Source organism: Pleurodeles waltl, chromosome 4_1 (genome assembly GCF_031143425.1).
Source record: "Pleurodeles waltl isolate 20211129_DDA chromosome 4_1, aPleWal1.hap1.20221129, whole genome shotgun sequence".
Lineage (NCBI taxonomy): Eukaryota > Metazoa > Chordata > Amphibia > Caudata > Salamandridae > Pleurodeles > Pleurodeles waltl.
The window spans coordinates 349,335,863-349,360,267 of NC_090442.1; positions in this window are offsets into that span (position 1 = coordinate 349,335,863).

Sequence of the window (24,405 nt, forward strand, 5' to 3'; positions counted from 1 at the left end):
AGATGGGGTGACTTGTGTGGCTCGGACCAGGTTCTGCTACCCAGAATCCTTTGCAAACCTCAAAATTTGGCTAAAAAAACACATGTTCCTCACATTTCTGTGGCAGAAAGTTCTGGAATCTGAGAGGAGCCACAAATATCCTTCCACCCAGCGTTCCCCCACGTCTCCCGATAAAAATGATACCTCACTTGTGTGGGTAGGCCTAGCGCCCGCGACAGCAAACACCCCAAAGCGCAACGTGGACACAGCCAAATTTTTGAAGGAAAACAGAGGTAATTTTTGCAAAGTGCCTACCTGTAGAATTTGGCCTGTAGCTCAGCCCCCACCTACGGAAACCTACCAAACCTGTGCATTTCCGAAAACTAGAGACCTAGGGGAATCCAAGATGGGGTGACTTGTGTGGCTCGGACCAGGTTCTGTTACCCAGAATCCTTTGCAAACCTCAAAATTTGGCTAAAAAAACACATGTTCCTCACATTTCTGTGGCAGAAAGTTCTGGAATCTGAGAGGAGCCACAAATTTCCTTCCACCCAGCGTTCCCCCACGTCTCCCGATAAAAATGATACCTCACTTGTGTGGGTAGGCCTAGCGCCCGCGACAGGAAACACCCCAAAGCGCAACGTGGACACAGCCAAATTTTTGAAGGAAAACAGAGGTGTTTTTTGCAAAGTGCCTACCTGTAGATTTTGGCCTGTAGCTCAGCCGCCACCTAGGGAAACCTACCAAACCTGTGCATTTCTGAAAACTAGATACCGAGTGGAATCCAAGATGGGGTGACTTGTGTGGCTCAGACCAGGTTCTGTTACCCAGAATCCTTCGCAAACCTCAAAATTTGGCTAAAAAAACACATGTTCCTCAAATTTCTGTGGGAGAAAGTTCTGGAATCTGAGAGGAGCCACAAATTTCCTTCCACCCAGCGTTCCCCCACGTCTCCTGATAAAAATGATACCTCACTTGTGTGGGTAGGCCTAGCGCCCGCGACATGTAAACGCCCCAAAGCGCAACGTGGACACTGCCACATTTTTGAAAGGAAAACAGAGGTGTTTTTTGCAAAGTGCCTACCTGTAGATTTTGGCCTGTAGCTCAGCCGCCACCTAGGGAAACCTACCAAACATGTGCATTTCTGAAAACTAGAGACCTTGGGGAATCCAAGATGGGGTTACTTGTGTGGCTCGGACCAGGTTCTGTTACCCAGAATCCATTGCAAACCTCAAAATTTGGCTAAAAAAACACATGTTCCTCACATTTCTGTGGCAGAAAGTTCTGGAATCTGAGAGGAGCCACAAATTTCCTTCCACTCAGCGTTCCCCCATGTCTCCCGATAAAAATGATACCTCACTTGTGTGGGTAGGCCTAGAGCCCGCGACAGGAAACACCCCAAAGCGCAACGTGGACACAGCCAAATTTTGAAGGAAAACAGAGGTGTTTTTTGCAAAGTGCCTACCTGTAGATTTTGGCCTGTAGCTCAGCCGCCACCTAGGGAAACCTACCAAACCTGTGCATTTCTGAAAACTAGAGACCTAAGGGAATCCAAGATGGGGTGACTTGTGTGGCTCGGACAAGGTTCTGTTACCCAGAATCCTTTGCAAACCTCAAAATTTGGCAAAAAAACCACATGTTCCTCACATTTCTGTGGCAGAAAGTTCTGGAATCTGAGAGGAGCCACAAATGTCCTTCCACCCAGCGTTCCCCCACGTCTCCCGATAGAAATGGTACCTCACTTGTGTGGGTAGGCCTAGCGCCCGCGACAGGAAACGCCCCAAAGCGCATGGTGTACACAGCCAAATTTTTGAAGGAAAACAGAGGTGTTTTTTGCAAAGTGCCAACCTGTAGATTTTAGCCTGTTGCTCAGGCCCCACCTACGGAAACCTACCAAACCTGTGCATTTCTGAAAACTAGAGACCTAGGGGAATCCAAGATGGGGTGACTTGTGTGGCTCGGACCAGGTTCTGTTACCCAGAATCCTTTGCAAACCTCAAAATTTGGGTAAAAATACACATGTTCCTCACATTTCTGTGGCAGAAAGTTCTGGAATCTGAGAGGAGCCACAAATTTCCTTCCACCCAGCGTTCCCCCACATCTCCCGATAGCAATGATACCTCACTTGTGTGGGTAGGCCTAGCGCCTGCAACAGGAAACGCCCCAAAGCGCAACGTGGACACAGCCAAATTTTTGAAGGAAAACAGAGGTGTTTTTTGCAAAGTGCCTACCTGTAGATTTTGGCCTGTTGCTCAGCCGCCACCTACGGAAACCTACCAAACCTGTGCATTTCTGAAAACTAGAGACCTAGGGGAATCCAAAATGGGGTGACTTGTGTGGCTCGGACCAGGTTCTGTTACCCAGAATCCTTTGCAAACCTCAAAATTTGGCTAAAAAAACACATGTTCCTCACATTTCTGTGGCAGAAAGTTCTGGAATCTGAGAGGAGCCACAAATTTCCTTCCACCCAGCGTTCCCCCACGTCTCCATGATAAAAATGATACCTCACTTGTGTGGGTAGGCCTAGCGCCTGCGACAGGAAACGCCCCAAAGCGCAACGTGGACACAGCCAAATTTTTGAAGGAAAACAGAGGTGTTTTTTGCAAAGTGTCTACCTGTAGATTTTGGCCTGTAGCTCAGCCGCCACCTAGGGAAACCTACCAAACCTGTGCATTTCTGAAAACTAGAGACCTAGGGGAATCCAAGATGAGGTGACTTGTGTGGCTCGGACCAGGTTCTGCTACCCAGAATCCTTTGCAAACCTCAAAATTTGGCTAAAAAAACACATGTTCCTCACATTTCTGTGGCAGAAAGTTCTGGAATCTGAGAGGAGCCACAAATATCCTTCCACCCAGCGTTCCCCCACGTCTCCCGATAAAAATGATACCTCACTTGTGTGGGTAGGCCTAGCGCCCGCGACAGCAAACACCCCAAAGCGCAACGTGGACACAGCCAAATTTTTGAAGGAAAACAGAGGTAATTTTTGCAAAGTGCCTACCTGTAGAATTTGGCCTGTAGCTCAGCCCCCACCTACGGAAACCTACCAAACCTGTGCATTTCCGAAAACTAGAGACCTAGGGGAATCCAAGATGGGGTGACTTGTGTGGCTCGGACCAGGTTCTGTTACCCAGAATCCTTTGCAAACCTCAAAATTTGGCTAAAAAAACACATGTTCCTCACATTTCTGTGGCAGAAAGTTCTGGAATCTGAGAGGAGCCACAAATTTCCTTCCACCCAGCGTTCCCCCACGTCTCCCGATAAAAATTATACCTCACTTGTGTGGGTAGGCCTAGCGCCCGCGACAGGAAACGCCCCAAAGCGCAACGTGGACACAGCCAAATTTTTGAAGGAAAACAGAGGTGTTTTTTGCAAAGTGCCTACCTGTAGATTTTGGCCTGTTGCTCAGCCGCCACCTAGGGAAACCTACCAAACCTGTGCATTTCTGAAAACTAGAGACCGAGTGGAATCCAAGATGGGGTGACTTGTGTGGCTCGGACCAGGTTCTGTTACCCAGAATCCTTTGCAAACCTCAAAATTTGGCTAAAAAAACACATGTTCCTCACATTTCTGTGGCAGAAAGTTCTGGAATCTGAGAGGAGCCACAAATTTCCTTCCACCCAGCGTTCCCTCACATCTCCCGATAAAAATGATACCTCACTTGCGTGGGTAGGCCTAGCGCCCGCGACAGGAAACGCCCCAAAGCGCAACGTGGACACAGCCAAATTTTTGAAGGAAAACAGAGGTGTTTTTTGCAAAGTGCCTACCTGTAGATTTTGGCCTGTAGCTCAGCCGCCACCTAGGGAAACCTACCAAACCTATGCATTTCTGAAAACTAGAGACCTAGGGGAATCCAAGATGGGGTGACTTGTGTGGCTCAGACCAGGTTCTGTTACCCAGAATCCTTCGCAAACCTCAAAATTTGGCTAAAAAAACACATGTTCCTCAAATTTCTGTGGCAGAAAGTTCTGGAATCTGAGAGGAGCCACAAATTTCCTTCCACCCAGCGTTCCCCCACGTCTCCTGATAAAAATGATACCTCACTTGTGTGGGTAGGCCTAGCGCCCGCGACATGAAACGCCCCAAAGCGCAACGTGGACACTGACACATTTTTGAAAGGAAAACAGAGGTGTTTTTTGCAAAGTGCCTACCTGTAGATTTTGGCCTGTAGCTCAGCCGCCACCTAGGGAAACCTACCAAACATGTGCATTTCTGAAAACTAGAGACCTTGGGGAATCCAAGATGGGGTTACTTGTGTGGCTCGGACCAGGTTCTGTTACCCAGAATCCATTGCAAACCTCAAAATTTGGCTAAAAAAACACATGTTCCTCACATTTCTGTGGCAGAAAGTTCTGGAATCTGAGAGGAGCCACAAATTTCCTTCCACCCAGCGTTCCCCCATGTCTCCCGATAAAAATGATACCTCACTTGTGTGGGTAGGCCTAGAGCCCACGACAGGAAACGCCCCAAAGCGCAACGTGGACACAGCCACATTTTTGAAGGAAAACAGAGGTGTTTTTTCAAAGTGCCTACCTGTAGATGTTGGCCTGTAGCTCAGCCGCCACCTAGGGAAACCTTCCAAACCTGTGCATTTCTGAAAACTAGAGACCTAGGGGAATCCAAGATGGGGTGACTTGTGGGGCTCGGACCAGGTTCTGTTACCCAGAATCCATTGCAAACCTCAAAATTTGGCTAAACAAAATACATGTTCCACACATTTCTGTGGCAGAAAGTTCTGGAATCTGAGAGAAGCCACAAATTTCCTTCCACCCAGCGTTCCCCCACGTCTCCCGATAAAAATGATACCTCACTTGTGTGGGTAGGCCTAGCACCTGCGACAGGAAACGCCCCAAAGCGCAACGTGGACACAGCCACATTTTTTAAAGAAAACAGAGGTGTTTTTTGCAAAGTGTCTACCTGTAGATTTTGGCCTGTAGCTCAGCCGCCGCCTAGGGAAACCTACCAAACCTGTGCATTTCTGAAAACTAGAGACCTAGGGGAATCCAAGATGGGGTGACTTGTGTGGCTCGGACCAGGTTCTGTTACCCAGAATCCATTGCAAACCTCAAAATTTGGCTAAAAAAAATACATGTTCCTCACATTTCTGTGGCAGAAAGTTCTGGAATCTGAGAGAAGCCACAAATTTCCTTCCACCCAGCCTTCCCCCACGTCTCCCGATAAAAATGATACCTCACTTGTGTGGGTAGGCCTAGTGCCTGCGACAGGAAACGCCCCAAAGCGCAACGTGGACACAGCGAAATTTTTTAAGGAAAACAGAGGTGTTTTTTGCAAAGTGCCTACCTGTAGATTTTGGCCTGTAGCTCAGCCTCCACCTAGGGAAACCTACCAAACCTGTGCATTTCTGAAAACTAGAGACCTAGGGGAATCTAAGATGGTGTGACTTGTGTGGCTCGGACCAGGTTCTGTTGCCCAGAATCCTTTGCAAACCTCAAAATTTGGCTAAAAAAACACATGTTCCTCACATTTCTGTGGCAGAAAGTTCTGGAATCTGAGAGGAGCCACAAATTTCCTTCCACCCAGCGTTCCCCCACGTCTCCCGATAAAAATGATACCTCACTTGTGTGGGTAGGCCTAGCGCCTGCGACAGGAAACGCCCCAAAGCGCAAGGTGGACACAGCCAAATTTTTGAAGGAAAACAGAGGTGTTTTTTGCAAAGTGCCTACCTGTAGATTTTGGCCTGTAGCTCAGCCGCCACCTAGGGAAACCTACCAAACCTGTGCATTTCTGAAAACTAGAGACCTAAGGGAATCCAAGATGGGGTGACTTGTGTGGCTCGGACAAGGTTCTGTTACCCAGAATCCTTTGCAAACCTCAAAATTTGGCAAAAAAAACACATGTTCCTCACATTTCTGTGGCAGAAAGTTCTGGAATCTGAGAGGAGCCACAAATTTCCTTCCACCCAGCGTTCCCCCACGTCTCCCGATAGAAATGGTACCTCACTTGTGTGGGTAGGCCTAGCGCCCGCGACAGGAAACGCCCCAAAGCGCAAGGTGGACACAGCCAAATTTTTGAAGGAAAACAGAGGTGTTTTTTGCAAAGGGCCTACCTGTAGATTTTAGCCTGTTGCTCAGGCGCACCTAGGGAAACCTACCAAACCTGTGCATTTCTGAAAACTAGAGACCTAGGGGAATCCAAGATGGGGTGACTTGTGTGGCTCGGACCAGGTTCTGTTACCCAGAACCCTTTGCAAACCTCAAAATTTGGCTAAAAAAACACATGTTCCTCACATTTCTGTGGCAGAAAGTTCTGGAATCTGAGAGGAGCCCCAAATTTCCTTCCACCCAGCGTTCCCCCACGTCTCCCGATAAAAATGGTACCTCACTTGTGTGGGTAGGCCTAGCGCCCGCGACAGGAAACGCCCCAAAGCGCAACGTGGACACAGCCAAATTTTTGAAGGAAAACAGAGGTGTTTTTTGCAAAGTGCCTACCTGTAGATTTTGGCCTGTTGCTCAGCCGCCACCTACGGAAACCTACCAAACCTGTGCATTTCTGAAAACTAGAGACATAGGGGAATCCAAAATGGGGTGACTTGTGTGGCTCGGACCAGGTTCTGTTACCCAGAATCCTTTGCAAACCTCAAAATTTGGCTAAAAAAACACATGTTCCTCACATTTCTGTGGCAGAAAGTTCTGGAATCTGAGAGGAGCCACACAATTCCTTCCACCAAGCGTTCCCCCACGTCTCCCGATAAAAGTGATACCTCACTTGTGTGGGTAGGCCTAGCGCCCGCGACAGGAAACGCCCCAAAGCGCAACGTGGACACAGCCACATTTTTGAATGAAAACAGAGGTGATTTTTGCAAAGTGCCTTCCTGTAGAGTTTGGCCTGTAGCTCAGCCGCCACCTAGGGAAACCTACCAAACCTGTGCATTTCTGAAAACTAGAGGCCTAGGGGAATCCAAGATGGGGTGACTTGTGTGGCTCGGACAAGGTTCTGTTACCCAGAATCCTTTGCAAACCTCAAAATCTGGCTAAAAAAACACATGTTCCTCACATTTCTCTGGCAGAAAGTTCTGGAATCTGGGAGGAGCCACAAATTTCCTTCCACCCAGCGTTCCCCCACGTCTCCCGATAAAAATGATACCTCACTTGTGTGGGTAGGCCTAGCGCCCGCGACAGGAAACGCCCCAAAGCGCAACGTGGACACAGCCACATTTTTGAATGAAAACAGAGGTGATTTTTGCAAAGTGCCTACCTGTAGATTTTGGCCTGTAGCTCAGCCGCCACCTAGGGAAACCTACCAAACCTGTACATTTCTGAAAACTAGAGACCTAGGGGAATCCAAGATGGGGTGACTTGTGTGGCTCGGACCAGGTTCTGTTACCCAGAATCCATCGCAAACCTCAAAATTTGGCTAAAAAAACACACGTTCCTCTCATTTCTGTGGCAGAAAGTTCTGGAATCTGAGAGGAGCCACACATTTCCTTCCACCCAGCGTTCCCCCATGTCTCCCGATAAAAATGATACCTCACTTGTGTGGGTAGGCCTAGAGCCCGCGACAGGAAACGCCCCAAAGCGCAACGTGGACACAGCCAAATTTTTGAAGGAAAACAGAGGTGTTCTTTGCAAAGTGCCTACCTGTAGATTTTGGCCTGTAGCTCAGCCGCCACCTAGGGAAACCTACCAAACCTGTGCATTTCTGAAAACTAGAGACCTAAGGGAATCCAAGATGGGGTGACTTGTGTGGCTCGGACAAGGTTCTGTTACCCAGAATCCTTTGCAAACCTCAAAATTTGGCAAAAAAACCACATGTTCCTCACATTTCTGTGGCAGAAAGTTCTGGAATCTGAGAGGAGCCACAAATTTCCTTCCACCCAGCGTTCCCCCACGTCTCCCGATAGAAATGGTACCTCACTTGTGTGGGTAGGCCTAGCGCCCGCGACAGGAAACGCCCCAAAGCGCAAGGTGTACACAGCCAAATTTTTGAAGGAAAACAGAGGTGTTTTTTGCAAAGTGCCTACCTGTAGATTTTGGCCTGTTGCTCAGCCGCCACCTACGGAAACCTACCAAACCTGTGCATTTCTGAAAACTAGAGACCTAGGGGAATCCAAAATGGGGTGACTTGTGTGGCTCGGACCAGGTTCTGTTACCCAGAATCCTTTGCAAACCTCAAAATTTTGGTAAAAATACACATGTTCCTCACATTTCTGTGGCAGAAAGTTCTGGAATCTGAGAGGAGCCACAAATTTCCTTCCACCCAGCGTTCCCCCACGTCTCCCGATAACAATGATACCTCACTTGTGTGGGTAGGCCTAGCGCCTGCAACTGGAAACGCCCCAAAGCGCAACGTGGACACAGCCAAATTTTTGAAGGAAAACAGAGGTGTTTTTTGAAAAGTGCCTACCTGTAGATTTTGGCCTGTAGCTCAGCCGCCACCTAGGGAAACCTACCAAACCTGTGCATTTCTGAAAACTGGAGACCTAGGGGAATCCAAGATGGGGTGACTTGTGTGGCTCAGACCAGGTTCTGTTACCCAGAATCCTTTGCAAACCTCAAAATTTGGCTAAAAAAACACATGTTCCTCACATTTCTGTGGCAGAAAGTTCTGGAATCTGAGAGGAGCCCCAAATTTCCTTCCACCCAGCGTTCCCCCACGTCTCCCGATAAAAATGGTACCTCACTTGTGTGGGTAGGCCTAGCGCCCGCGACAGGAAACGCCCCAAAGCGCAACGTGGACACAGCCAAATTTTTGAAGGAAAACAGAGGAGTTTTTTGCAAAGTGCCTACCTGTAGATTTTGGCCTGTTGCTCAGCCGCCACCTACGGAAACCTACCAAACCTGTGCATTTCTGAAAACTAGAGACCTAGGGGAATCCAAAATGGGGTGACTTGTGTGGCTCGGACCAGGTTCTGTTACCCAGAATCCTTTGCAAACCTCAAAATTTGGCTAAAAAAACACATGTTCCTCACATTTCTGTGGCAGAAAGTTCTGGAATCTGAGAGGAGCCCCAAATTTCCTTCCACCCAGCGTTCCCCCACGTCTCCCGATAAAAATGGTACCTCACTTGTGTGGGTAGGCCTAGCGCCCGCGACAGGAAACGCCCCAAAGCGCAACGTGGACACAGCCAAATTTTTGAAGGAAAACAGAGGTGTTTTTTGCAAAGTGCCTACCTGTAGATTTTGGCCTGTTGCTCAGCCGCCACCTACGGAAACCTACCAAACCTGTGCATTTCTGAAAACTAGAGACATAGGGGAATCCAAAATGGGGTGACTTGTGTGGCTCGGACCAGGTTCTGTTACCCAGAATCCTTTGCAAACCTCAAAATTTGGCTAAAAAAACACATGTTCCTCACATTTCTGTGGCAGAAAGTTCTGGAATCTGAGAGGAGCCACACAATTCCTTCCACCAAGCGTTCCCCCACGTCTCCCGATAAAAGTGATACCTCACTTGTGTGGGTAGGCCTAGCGCCCGCGACAGGAAACGCCCCAAAGCGCAACGTGGACACAGCCAAATTTTTGAAGGAAAACAGAGGTGTTTTTTGCAAAGTGCCTACCTGTAGAGTTTGGCCTGTAGCTCAGCCGCCACCTAGGGAAACCTACCAAACCTGTGCATTTCTGAAAACTAGAGGCCTAGGGGAATCCAAGATGGGGTGACTTGTGTGGCTCGGACAAGGTTCTGTTACCCAGAATCCTTTGCAAACCTCAAAATTTGGCTAAAAAAACACATGTTCCTCACATTTCTCTGGCAGAAAGTTCTGGAATCTGGGAGGAGCCACAAATTTCCTTCCACCCAGCGTTCCCCCACGTCTCCCGATAAAAATGATACCTCACTTGTGTGGGTAGGCCTAGCGCCCGCGACAGGAAACGCCCCAAAGCGCAACGTGGACACAGCCACATTTTTGAATGAAAACAGAGGTGTTTTTTGCAAAGTGCCTACCTGTAGATTTTGGCCTGTAGCTCAGCCGCCACCTAGGGAAACCTACCAAACCTGTACATTTCTGAAAACTAGAGACCTAGGGGAATCCAAGATGGGGTGACTTGTGTGGCTCGGACCAGGTTCTGTTACCCAGAATCCATCGCAAACCTCAAAATTTGGCTAAAAAAACACACGTTCCTCTCATTTCTGTGGCAGAAAGTTCTGGAATCTGAGAGGAGCCACACATTTCCTTCCACCCAGCGTTCCCCCATGTCTCCCGATAAAAATTATACCTCACTTGTGTGGGTAGGCCTAGAGCCCGCGACAGGAAACGCCCCAAAGCGCAACGTGGACACAGCCAAATTTTTGAAGGAAAACAGAGGTGTTCTTTGCAAAGTGCCTACCTGTAGATTTTGGCCTGTAGCTCAGCCGCCACCTAGGGAAACCTACCAAACCTGTGCATTTCTGAAAACTAGAGACCTAAGGGAATCCAAGATGGGGTGACTTGTGTGGCTCGGACAAGGTTCTGTTACCCAGAATCCTTTGCAAACCTCAAAATTTGGCAAAAAAACCACATGTTCCTCACATTTCTGTGGCAGAAAGTTCTGGAATCTGAGAGGAGCCACAAATTTCCTTCCACACAGCGTTCCCCCACGTCTCCCGATAGAAATGGTACCTCACTTGTGTGGGTAGGCCTAGCGCCCGCGACAGGAAACGCCCCAAAGCGCAAGGTGTACACAGCCAAATTTTTGAAGGAAAACAGAGGTGTTTTTTGCAAAGTGCCAACCTGTAGATTTTAGCCTGTTGCTCAGGCCCCACCTACGGAAACCTACCAAACCTGTGCATTTCTGAAAACTAGAGACCTAGGGGAATCCAAAATGGGGTGACTTGTGTGGCTCGGACCAGGTTCTGTTACCCAGAATCCTTTGCAAACCTCAAAATTTGGCTAAAAAAACACATGTTCCTCACATTTCTGTGGCAGAAAGTTCTGGAATCTGAGAGGAGCCCCAAATTTCCTTCCACCCAGCGTTCTCCCACATCTCCCGATAAAAATGGTACCTCACTTGTGTGGGTAGGCCTAGCGCCCGCGACAGGAAACGCCCCAAAGCGCAACGTGGACACAGCCAAATTTTTGAAGGAAAACAGAGGAGTTTTTTGCAAAGTGCCTACCTGTAGATTTTGGCCTGTTGCTCAGCCGCCACCTACGGAAACCTACCAAACCTGTGCATTTCTGAAAACTAGAGACCTAGGGGAATCCAAAATGGGGTGACTTGTGTGGCTCGGACCAGGTTCTGTTACCCAGAATCCTTTGCAAACCTCAAAATTTGGCTAAAAAAACACATGTTCCTCACATTTCTGTGGCAGAAAGTTCTGGAATCTGAGAGGAGCCACACATTTCCTTCCACCAAGCGTTCCCCCACGTCTCCCGATAAAAGTGATACCTCACTTGTGTGGGTAGGCCTAGCGCCCGCGACAGGAAACGCCCCAAAGCGCAACGTGGACACAGCCAAATTTTTGAAGGAAAACAGAGGTGTTTTTTGCAAAGTGCCTACCTGTAGAGTTTGGCCTGTAGCTCAGCCGCCACCTAGGGAAACCTACCAAACCTGTGCATTTCTGAAAACTAGAGGCCTAGGGGAATCCAAGATGGGGTGACTTGTGTGGCTCGGACAAGGTTCTGTTACCCAGAATCCTTTGCAAACCTCAAAATTTGGCTAAAAAAACACATGTTCCTCACATTTCTCTGGCAGAAAGTTCTGGAATCTGGGAGGAGCCACAAATTTCCTTCCACGCAGCGTTCCCCCACGTCTCCCGATAAAAATGATACCTCACTTGTGTGGGTAGGCCTAGCGCCCGCGACAGGAAACGCCCCAAAGCGCAACGTGGACACAGCCACATTTTTGAATGAAAACAGAGGTGTTTTTTGCAAAGTGCCTACCTGTAGATTTTGGCCTGTAGCTCAGCCGCCACCTAGGGAAACCTACCAAACCTGTACAATTCTGAAAACTAGAGACCTAAGGGAATCCAAGATGGGGTGACTTGTGTGGCTCGGACCAGGTTCTGTTACCCAGAATCCATCGCAAACCTCAAAATTTGGCTAAAAAAAAACACGTTCCTCTCATTTCTGTGGCAGAAAGTTCTGGAATCTGAGAGGAGCCACACATTTCCTTCCACCCAGCGTTCCCCCATGTCTCCCGATAAAAATGATACCTCACTTGTGTGGGTAGGCCTAGAGCCCGCGACAGGAAACGCCCCAAAGCGCAACGTGGACACAGCCAAATTTTGAAGGAAAACAGAGGTGTTTTTTGCAAAGTGCCTACCTGTAGATTTTGGCCTGTAGCTCAGCCGCCACCTAGGGAAACCTACCAAACCTGTGCATTTCTGAAAACTAGAGACCTAAGGGAATCCAAGATGGGGTGACTTGTGTGGCTCGGACAAGGTTCTGTTACCCAGAATCCTTTGCAAACCTCAAAATTTGGCAAAAAAACCACATGTTCCTCACATTTCTGTGGCAGAAAGTTCTGGAATCTGAGAGGAGCCACAAATGTCCTTCCACCCAGCGTTCCCCCACGTCTCCCGATAGAAATGGTACCTCACTTGTGTGGGTAGGCCTAGCGCCCGCGACAGGAAACGCCCCAAAGCGCAAGGTGTACACAGCCAAATTTTTGAAGGAAAACAGAGGTGTTTTTTGCAAAGTGCCAACCTGTAGATTTTAGCCTGTTGCTCAGGCCCCACCTACGGAAACCTACCAAACCTGTGCATTTCTGAAAACTAGAGACCTAGGGGAATCCAAGATGGGGTGACTTGTGTGGCTCGGACCAGGTACTGTTACCCAGAATCCTTTGCAAACCTCAAAATTTGGGTAAAAATACACATGTTCCTCACATTTCTGTGGCAGAAAGTTCTGGAATCTGAGAGGAGCCACAAATTTCCTTCCACCCAGCGTTCCCCCACATCTCCCGATAGCAATGATACCTCACTTGTGTGGGTAGGCCTAGCGCCTGCAACAGGAAACGCCCCAAAGCGCAACGTGGACACAGCCAAATTTTTGAAGGAAAACAGAGGTGTTTTTTGCAAAGTGCCTACCTGTAGATTTTGGCCTGTTGCTCAGCCGCCACCTACGGAAACCTACCAAACCTGTGCATTTCTGAAAACTAGAGACCTAGGGGAATCCAAAATGGGGTGACTTGTGTGGCTCGGACCAGGTTCTGTTACCCAGAATCCTTTGCAAACCTCAAAATTTGGCTAAAAAAACACATGTTCCTCACATTTCTGTGGCAGAAAGTTCTGGAATCTGAGAGGAGCCACAAATTTCCTTCCACCCAGCGTTCCCCCACGTCTCCATGATAAAAATGATACCTCACTTGTGTGGGTAGGCCTAGCGCCTGCGACAGGAAACGCCCCAAAGCGCAACGTGGACACAGCCAAATTTTTGAAGGAAAACAGAGGTGTTTTTTGCAAAGTGTCTACCTGTAGATTTTGGCCTGTAGCTCAGCCGCCACCTAGGGAAACCTACCAAACCTGTGCATTTCTGAAAACTAGAGACCTAGGGGAATCCAAGATGAGGTGACTTGTGTGGCTCGGACCAGGTTCTGCTACCCAGAATCCTTTGCAAACCTCAAAATTTGGCTAAAAAAACACATGTTCCTCACATTTCTGTGGCAGAAAGTTCCGGAATCTGAGAGGAGCCACAAATATCCTTCCACCCAGCGTTCCCCCACGTCTCCCGATAAAAATGATACCTCACTTGTGTGGGTAGGCCTAGCGCCCGCGACAGCAAACACCCCAAAGCGCAACGTGGACACAGCCAAATTTTTGAAGGAAAACAGAGGTAATTTTTGCAAAGTGCCTACCTGTAGAATTTGGCCTGTAGCTCAGCCCCCACCTACGGAAACCTACCAAACCTGTGCATTTCCGAAAACTAGAGACCTAGGGGAATCCAAGATGGGGTGACTTGTGTGGCTCGGACCAGGTTCTGTTACCCAGAATCCTTTGCAAACCTCAAAATTTGGCTAAAAAAACACATGTTCCTCACATTTCTGTGGCAGAAAGTTCTGGAATCTGAGAGGAGCCACAAATTTCCTTCCACCCAGCGTTCCCCCACGTCTCCCGATAAAAATGATACCTCACTTGTGTGGGTAGGCCTAGCGCCCGCGACAGGAAACGCCCCAAAGCGCAACGTGGACACAGCCAAATTTTTGAAGGAAAACAGAGGTGTTTTTTGCAAAGTGCCTACCTGTAGATTTTGGCCTGTAGCTCAGCCGCCACCTAGGGAAACCTACCAAACCTGTGCATTTCTGAAAACTAGAGACCGAGTGGAATCCAAGATGGGGTGACTTGTGTGGCTCGGACCAGGTTCTGTTACCCAGAATCCTTTGCAAACCTCAAAATTTGGCTAAAAAAACACATGTTCCTCACATTTCTGTGGCAGAAAGTTCTGGAATCTGAGAGGAGCCACAAATTTCCTTCCACCCAGCGTTCCCTCACATCTCCCGATAAAAATGATACCTCACTTGCGTGGGTAGGCCTAGCGCCCGCGACAGGAAACGCCCCAAAGCGCAACGTGGACACAGCCAAATTTTTGAAGGAAAACAGAGGTGTTTTTTGCAAAGTGCCTACCTGTAGATTTTGGCCTGTAGCTCAGCCGCCACCTAGGGAAACCTACCAAACCTATGCATTTCTGAAAACTAGAGACCTAGGGGAATCCAAGATGGGGTGACTTGTGTGGCTCAGACCAGGTTCTGTTACCCAGAATCCTTCGCAAACCTCAAAATTTGGCTAAAAAAACAAATGTTCCTCAAATTTCTGTGGCAGAAAGTTCTGGAATCTGGGAGGAGCCACAAATTTCCTTCCACCCAGCGTTCCCCCACGTCTCCTGATAAAAATGATACCTCACTTGTGTGGGTAGGCCTAGCGCCCGCGACATGAAACGCCCCAAAGCGCAACGTGGACACTGCCACATTTTTGAAAGGAAAACAGAGGTGTTTTTTGCAAAGTGCCTACCTGTAGATTTTGGCCTGTAGCTCAGCCGCCACCTAGGGAAACCTACCAAACATGTGCATTTCTGAAAACTAGAGACCTTGGGGAATCCAAGATGGGGTTACTTGTGTGGCTCGGACCAGGTTCTGTTACCCAGAATCCATTGCAAACCTCAAAATTTGGCTAAAAAAACACATGTTCCTCACATTTCTGTGGCAGAAAGTTCTGGAATCTGAGAGGAGCCACAAATTTCCTTCCACCCAGCGTTCCCCCATGTCTCCCGATAAAAATGATACCTCACTTGTGTGGGTAGGCCTAGAGCCCACGACAGGAAACGCCCCAAAGCGCAACGTGGACACAGCCAAATTTTTTAAGGAAAACAGAGGTGTTTTTTCAAAGTGCCTACCTGTAGATGTTGGCCTGTAGCTCAGCCGCCACCTAGGGAAACCTTCCAAACCTGTGCATTTCTGAAAACTAGAGACCTAGGGGAATCCAAGATGGGGTGACTTGTGGGGCTCGGACCAGGTTCTGTTACCCAGAATCCATTGCAAACCTCAAAATTTGGCTAAACAAAATACATGTTCCACACATTTCTGTGGCAGAAAGTTCTGGAATCTGAGAGAAGCCACAAATTTCCTTCCACCCAGCGTTCCCCCACGTCTCCCGATAAAAATGATACCTCACTTGTGTGGGTAGGCCTAGCACCTGCGACAGGAAACGCCCCAAAGCGCAACGTGGACACAGCCACATTTTTTAAAGAAAACAGAGGTGTTTTTTGCAAAGTGTCTACCTGTAGATTTTGGCCTGTAGCTCAGCCGCCGCCTAGGGAAACCTACCAAACCTGTGCATTTCTGAAAACTAGAGACCTAGGGGAATCCAAGATGGGGTGACTTGTGTGGCTCGGACCAGGTTCTGTTACCCAGAATCCATTGCAAACCTCAAAATTTGGCTAAAAAAAATACATGTTCCTCACATTTCTGTGGCAGAAAGTTCTGGAATCTGAGAGAAGCCACAAATTTCCTTCCACCCAGCCTTCCCCCACGTCTCCCGATAAAAATGATACCTCACTTGTGTGGGTAGGCCTAGTGCCTGCGACAGGAAACGCCCCAAAGCGCAACGTGGACACAGCGAAATTTTTTAAGGAAAACAGAGGTGTTTTTTGCAAAGTGCCTACCTGTAGATTTTGGCCTGTAGCTCAGCCTCCACCTAGGGAAACCTACCAAACCTGTGCATTTCTGAAAACTAGAGACCTAGGGGAATCTAAGATGGGGTGACTTGTGTGGCTCGGACCAGGTTCTGTTGCCCAGAATCCTTTGCAAACCTCAAAATTTGGCTAAAAAAACACATGTTCCTCACATTTCTGTGGCAGAAAGTTCTGGAATCTGAGAGGAGCCACAAATTTCCTTCCACCCAGCGTTCCCCCACGTCTCCCGATAAAAATGATACCTCACTTGTGTGGGTAGGCCTAGCGCCTGCGACAGGAAACGCCCCAAAGCGCAAGGTGGACACAGCCAAATTTTTGAAGGAAAACAGAGGTGTTTTTTGCAAAGTGCCTACCTGTAGATTTTGGCCTGTAGCTCAGCCGCCACCTAGGGAAACCTACCAAACCTGTGCATTTCTGAAAACTAGAGACCTAAGGGAATCCAAGATGGGGTGACTTGTGTGGCTTCGACAAGGTTCTGTTACCCAGAATCCTTTGCAAACCTCAAAATTTGGCAAAAAAAACACATGTTCCTCACATTTCTGTGGCAGAAAGTTCTGGAATCTGAGAGGAGCCACAAATTTCCTTCCACCCAGCGTTCCCCCACGTCTCCCGATAGAAATGGTACCTCACTTGTGTGGGTAGGCCTAGCGCCCGCGACAGGAAACGCCCCAAAGCGCAAGGTGGACACAGCCAAATTTTTGAAGGAAAACAGAGGTGTTTTTTGCAAAGTGCCTACCTGTAGATTTTAGCCTGTTGCTCAGGCGCCACCTAGGGAAACCTACCAAACCTGTGCATTTCTGAAAACTAGAGACCTAGGGGAATCCAAGATGGGGTGACTTGTGTGGCTCGGACCAGGTTCTGTTACCCAGAATCCTTTGCAAACCTCAAAATTTGGCTAAAAAAACACATGTTCCTCACATTTCTGTGGCAGAAAGTTCTGGAATCTGAGAGGAGCCCCAAATTTCCTTCCACCCAGCGTTCCCCCACGTCTCCCGATAAAAATGGTACCTCACTTGTGTGGGTAGGCCTAGTGCCCGCGACAGGAAACGCCCCAAAGCGCAACGTGGACACAGCCAAATTTTTGAAGGAAAACAGAGGTGTTTTTTGCAAAGTGCCTACCTGTAGATTTTGGCCTGTTGCTCAGCCGCCACCTACGGAAACCTACCAAACCTGTGCATTTCTGAAAACTAGAGACATAGGGGAATCCAAAATGGGGTGACTTGTGTGGCTCGGACCAGGTTCTGTTACCCAGAATCCTTTGCAAACCTCATAATTTGGCTAAAAAAACACATGTTCCTCACATTTCTGTGGCAGAAAGTTCTGGAATCTGAGAGGAACCACACAATTCCTTCCACCAAGCGTTCCCCCACGTCTCCCGATAAAAGTGATACCTCACTTGTGTGGGTAGGCCTAGCGCCCGCGACAGGAAACGCCCCAAAGCGCAACGTGGACACAGCCAAATTTTTGAAGGAAAACAGAGGTGTTTTTTGCAAAGTGCCTACCTGTAGAGTTTGGCCTGTAGCTCAGCCGCCACCTAGGGAAACCTACCAAACCTGTGCATTTCTGAAAACTAGAGGCCTAGGGGAATCCAAGATGGGGTGACTTGTGTGGCTCGGACAAGGTTCTGTTACCCAGAATCCTTTGCAAACCTCAAAATTTGGCTAAAAAAACACATGTTCCTCACATTTCTCTGGCAGAAAGTTCTGGAATCTGGGAGGAGCCACAAATTTCCTTCCACCCAGCGTTCCCCCACGTCTCCCGATAAAAATGATACCTCACTTGTGTGGGTAGGCCTAGCGCCCGCGACAGGAAACGCCCCAAAGCGCAACGTGGACACAGCCACATTTTTGAATGAAAACAGAGGTGTTTTTTGCAAAGTGCCTACCTGTAGATTTTGGCCTGTAGCTCAGCCGCCACCTAGGGAAACCTACCAAACCTGTACATTTCTGAAAACTAGAGACCTAGGGGAATCCAAGATGGGGTGACTTGTGTGGCTCGGACCAGGTTCTGTTACCCAGAATCCATCGCAAACCTCAAAATTTGGCTAAAAAAACACACGTTCCTCTCATTTCTGTGGCAGAAAGTTCTGGAATCTGAGAGGAGCCACACATTTCCTTCCACCCAGCGTTCCCCCATGTCTCCCGATAAAAATGATACCTCACTTGTGTGGGTAGGCCTAGAGCCCGCGACAGGAAACGCCCCAAAGCGCAACGTGGACACAGCCAAATTTTTGAAGGAAAACAGAGGTGTTCTTTGCAAAGTGCCTACCTGTAGATTTTGGCCTGTAGCTCAGCCGCCACCTAGAGAAACCTACCAAACCTGTGCATTTCTGAAAACTAGAGACCTAAGGGAATCCAAGATGGGGTGACTTGTGTGGCTCGGACAAGGTTCTGTTACCCAGAATCCTTTGCAAACCTCAAAATTTGGCAAAAAAACCACATGTTCCTCACATTTCTGTGGCAGAAAGTTCTGGAATCTGAGAGGAGCCACAAATTTCCTTCCACCCAGCGTTCCCCCACGTCTCCCGATAGAAATGGTACCTCACTTGTGTGGGTAGGCCTAGCGCCCGCGACAGGAAACGCCCCAAAGCGCAAGGTGTACACAGCCAAATTTTTGAAGGAAAACAGAGGTGTTTTTTGCAAAGTGCCAACCTGTAGATTTTAGCCTGTTGCTCAGGCCCCACCTACGGAAACCTACCAAACCTGTGCATTTCTGAAAACTAGAGACCTAGGGGAATCCAAAATGGGGTGACTTGTGTGGCTCGGACCAGGTTCTGTTACCCAGAATCCTTTGCAAACCTCAAAATTTTGGTAAAAATACACATGTTCCTCACATTTCTGTGGCAGAAAGTTCTGGAATCTGAGAGGAGCCACAAATTTCCTTCCACCCAGCGTTCCCCCACGTCTCCCGATAACAATGATACCTCACTTGTGTGGGTAGGCCTAGCGCCTGCAACAGGAAACGCCCCAAAGCGCAACGTGGACACAGCCAAATTTTTGAAGGAAAACAGAGGTGTTTTTTGAAAAGTGCCTACCTGTAGATTTTGGCCTGTAGCTCAGCCGCCACCTAGGGAAACCTACCAAAAATGTGCATTTCTGAAAACTGGAGACCTAGGGGAATCCAAGATGGGGTGACTTGTGTGGCTCGGACCAGGTTCTGTTACCCAGAATCCTTTGCAAACCTCAAAATTTGGCTAAAAAAACACATGTTCCTCACATTTCTGTGGCAGAAAGTTCTGGAATCTGAGAGGAGCCCCAAATTTCCTTCCACCCAGCGTTCCCCCACGTCTCCCGATAAAAATGGTACCTCACTTGTGTGGGTAGGCCTAGCGCCCGCGACAGGAAACGCCCCAAAGCGCAACGTGGACACAGCCAAATTTTTGAAGGAAAACAGAGGAGTTTTTTGCAAAGTGCCTACCTGTAGATTTTGGCCTGTTGCTCAGCCGCCACCTACGGAAACCTACCAAACCTGTGCATTTCTGAAAACTAGAGACCTAGGGGAATCCAAAATGGGGTGACTTGTGTGGCTCGGACCAGGTTCTGTTACCCAGAATCCTTTGCAAACCTCAAAATTTGGCTAAAAAAACACATGTTCCTCACATTTCTGTGGCAGAAAGTTCTGGAATCTGAGAGGAGCCCCAAATTTCCTTCCACCCAGCGTTCCCCCACGTCTCCCGATAAAAATGGTACCTCACTTGTGTGGGTAGGCCTAGCGCCCGCGACAGGAAACGCCCCAAAGCGCAACGTGGACACAGCCAAATTTTTGAAGGAAAACAGAGGTGTTTTTTGCAAAGTGCCTACCTGTAGATTTTGGCCTGTTGCTCAGCCGCCACCTACGGAAACCTACCAAACCTGTGCATTTCTGAAAACTAGAGACATAGGGGAATCCAAAATGGGGTGACTTGTGTGGCTCGGACCAGGTTCTGTTACCCAGAATCCTTTGCAAACCTCAAAATTTGGCTAAAAAAACACATGTTCCTCACATTTCTGTGGCAGAAAGTTCTGGAATCTGAGAGGAGCCACACAATTCCTTCCACCAAGCGTTCCCCCACGTCTCCCGATAAAAGTGATACCTCACTTGTGTGGGTAGGCCTAGCGCCCGCGACAGGAAACGCCCCAAAGCGCAACGTGGACACAGCCAAATTTTTGAAGGAAAACAGAGGTGTTTTTTGCAAAGTGCCTACCTGTAGAGTTTGGCCTGTAGCTCAGCCGCCACCTAGGGAAACCTACCAAACCTGTGCATTTCTGAAAACTAGAGGCCTAGGGGAATCCAAGATGGGGTGACTTGTGTGGCTCGGACAAGGTTCTGTTACCCAGAATCCTTTGCAAACCTCAAAATTTGGCTAAAAAAACACATGTTCCTCACATTTCTCTGGCAGAAAGTTCTGGAATCTGGGAGGAGCCACAAATTTCCTTCCACCCAGCGTTCCCCCACGTCTCCCGATAAAAATGATACCTCACTTGTGTGGGTAGGCCTAGCGCCCACGACAGGAAACGCCCCAAAGCGCAACGTGGACACAGCCACATTTTTTAATGAAAACAGAGGTGTTTTTTGCAAAGTGCCTACCTGTAGATTTTGGCCTGTAGCTCAGCCGCCACCTAGGGAAACCTACCAAACCTGTACATTTCTGAAAACTAGAGACCTAGGGGAATCCAAGATGGGGTGACTTGTGTGGCTCGGACAAGGTTCTGTTACCCAGAATCCTTTGCAAACCTCAAAATTTGGCAAAAAAACCACATGTTCCTCACATTTCTGTGGCAGAAAGTTCTGGAATCTGAGAGGAGCCACAAATTTCCTTCCACCCAGCGTTCCCCCACGTCTCCCGATAGAAATGGTACCTCACTTGTGTGGGTAGGCCTAGCGCCCGCGACAGGAAACGCCCCAAAGCGCAAGGTGTACACAGCCAAATTTTTGAAGGAAAACAGAGGTGTTTTTTGCAAAGTGCCAACCTGTAGATTTTAGCCTGTTGCTCAGGCCCCACCTACGGAAACCTACCAAACCTGTGCATTTCTGAAAACTAGAGACCTAGGGGAATCCAAAATGGGGTGACTTGTGTGGCTCGGACCAGGTTCTGTTACCCAGAATCCTTTGCAAACCTCAAAATTTTGGTAAAAATACACATGTTCCTCACATTTCTGTGGCAGAAAGTTCTGGAATCTGAGAGGAGCCACAAATTTCCTTCCACCCAGCGTTCCCCCACGTCTCCCGATAACAATGATACCTCACTTGTGTGGGTAGGCCTAGCGCCTGCAACAGGAAACGCCCCAAAGCGCAACGTGGACACAGCCAAATTTTTGAAGGAAAACAGAGGTGTTTTTTGAAAAGTGCCTACCTGTAGATTTTGGCCTGTAGCTCAGCCGCCACCTAGGGAAACCTACCAAACCTGTGCATTTCTGAAAACTGGAGACCTAGGGGAATCCAAGATGGGGTGACTTGTGTGGCTCGGACCAGGTTCTGTTACCCAGAATCCTTTGCAAACCTCAAAATTTGGCTAAAAAAACACATGTTCCTCACATTTCTGTGGCAGAAAGTTCTGGAATCTGAGAGGAGCCCCAAATTTCCTTCCACCCAGCGTTCCCCCACGTCTCCCGATAAAAATGGTACCTCACTTGTGTGGGTAGGCCTAGCGCCCGCGACAGGAAACGCCCCAAAGCGCAACGTGGACACAGCCAAATTTTTGAAGGAAAACAGAGGAGTTTTTTGCAAAGTGCCTACCTGTAGATTTTGGCCTGTTGCTCAGCCGCCACCTACGGAATCCTACCAAACCTGTGCATTTCTGAAAACTAGAGACCTAGGGGAATCCAAAATGGGGTGACTTGTGTGGCTCGGACCAGGTTCTGTTACCCAGAATCCTTTGCAAACCTCAAAATTTGGCTAAAAAAACACATGTTCCTCACATTTCTGTGGCAGAAAGTTCTGGAATCTGAGAGGAGCCCCAAATTTCCTTCCACCCAGCGTTCCCCCACGTCTCCCGATAAAAATGGTACCTCACTTGTGTGGGTAGGCCTAGCGCCCGCGACAGGAAACGCCCCAAAGCGCAACGTGGACACAGCCAAATTTTTGAAGGAAAACAGAGGTGTTTTTTGCAAAGTGCCTACCTGTAGATTTTGGCCTGTTGCTCAGCCGCCACCTACGGAAACCTACCAAACCTGTGCATTTCTGAAAACTAGAGACATAGGGGAATCCAAAATGGGGTGACTTGTGTGGCTCGGACCAGGTTCTGTTACCCAGAATCCTTTGCAAACCTCAAAATTTGGCTAAAAAAACACATGTTCCTCACATTTCTGTGGCAGAAAGTTCTGGAATCTGAGAGGAGCCACACAATTCCTTCCACCAAGCGTTCCCCCACGTCTCCCGATAAAAGTGATACCTCACTTGTGTGGGTAGGCCTAGCGCCCGCGACAGGAAACGCCCCAAAGCGCAACGTGGACACAGCCAAATTTTTGAAGGAAAACAGAGGTGTTTTTTGCAAAGTGCCTACCTGTAGAGTTTGGCCTGTAGCTCAGCCGCCACCTAGGGAAACCTACCAAACCTGTACATTTCTGAAAACTAGAGACCTAGGGGAATCCAAGATGGGGTGACTTGTGTGGCTCGGACCAGGTTCTGTTACCCAGAATCCATCGCAAACCTCAAAATTTGGCTAAAAAAACACACGTTCCTCTCATTTCTGTGGCAGAAAGTTCTGGAATCTGAGAGGAGCCACACATTTCCTTCCACCCAGCGTTCCCCCATGTCTCCCGATAAAAATGATACCTCACTTGTGTGGGTAGGCCTAGAGCCCGCGACAGGAAACGCCCCAAAGCGCAACGTGGACACAGCCAAATTTTTGAAGGAAAACAGAGGTGTTCTTTGCAAAGTGCCTACCTGTAGATTTTGGCCTGTAGCTCAGCCGCCACCTAGGGAAACCTACCAAACCTGTGCATTTCTGAAAACTAGAGACCTAAGGGAATCCAAGATGGGGTGACTTGTGTGGCTTGGACAAGGTTCTGTTACCCAGAATCCTTTGCAAACCTCAAAATTTGGCAAAAAAACCACATGTTCCTCACATTTCTGTGGCAGAAAGTTCTGGAATCTGAGAGGAGCCACAAATTTCCTTCCACCCAGCGTTCCCCCACGTCTCCCGATAGAAATGGTACCTCACTTGTGTGGGTAGGCCTAGCGCCCGCGACAGGAAACGCCCCAAAGCGCAAGGTGTACACAGCCAAATTTTTGAAGGAAAACAGAGGTGTTTTTTGCAAAGTGCCTACCTGTAGATTTTAGCCTGTTGCTCAGGCCCCACCTACGGAAACCTACATAACCTGTGCATTTCTGAAAACTAGAGACCTAGGGGAATCCAAAATGGGGTGACTTGTGTGGCTCGGACCAGGTTCTGTTACCCAGAATCCTTTGCAAACCTCAAAATTTTGGTAAAAATACACATGTTCCTCACATTTCTGTGGCAGAAAGTTGTGGAATCTGAGAGGAGCCACAAATTTCCTTCCACCCAGCGTTCCCCCACGTCTCCCGATAACAATGATACCTCACTTGTGTGGGTAGGCCTAGCGCCTGCAACAGGAAACGCCCCAAAGCGCAACGTGGACACAGCCAAATTTTTGAAGGAAAACAGAGGTGTTTTTTGAAAAGTGCCTACCTGTAGATTTTGGCCTGTAGCTCAGCCGCCACCTAGGGAAACCTACCAAACCTGTGCATTTCTGAAAACTGGAGACCTAGGGGAATCCAAGATGGGGTGACTTGTGTGGCTCGGACCAGGTTCTGTTACCCAGAATCCTTTGCAAACCTCAAAATTTGGCTAAAAAAACACATGTTCCTCACATTTCTGTGGCAGAAAGTTCTGGAATCTGAGAGGAGCCCCAAATTTCCTTCCACCCAGCGTTCCCCCACGTCTCCCAATAAAAATGGTACCTCACTTGTGTGGGTAGGCCTAGCGCCCGCGACAGGAAACGCCCCAAAGCGCAACGTGGACACAGCCAAATTTTTGAAGGAAAACAGAGGAGTTTTTTGCAAAGTGCCTACCTGTAGATTTTGGCCTGTTGCTCAGCCGCCACCTACGGAAACCTACCAAACCTGTGCATTTCTGAAAACTAGAGACCTAGGGGAATCCAAAATGGGGTGACTTGTGTGGCTCGGACCAGGTTCTGTTACCCAGAATCCTTTGCAAACCTCAAAATTTGGCTAAAAAAACACATGTTCCTCACATTTCTGTGGCAGAAAGTTCTGGAATCTGAGAGGAGCCACACATTTCCTTCCACCAAGCGTTCCCCCACGTCTCCCGATAAAAGTGATACCTCACTTGTGTGGGTAGGCCTAGCGCCCGCGACAGGAAACGCCCCAAAGCGCAACGTGGACACAGCCAAATTTTTGAAGGAAAACAGA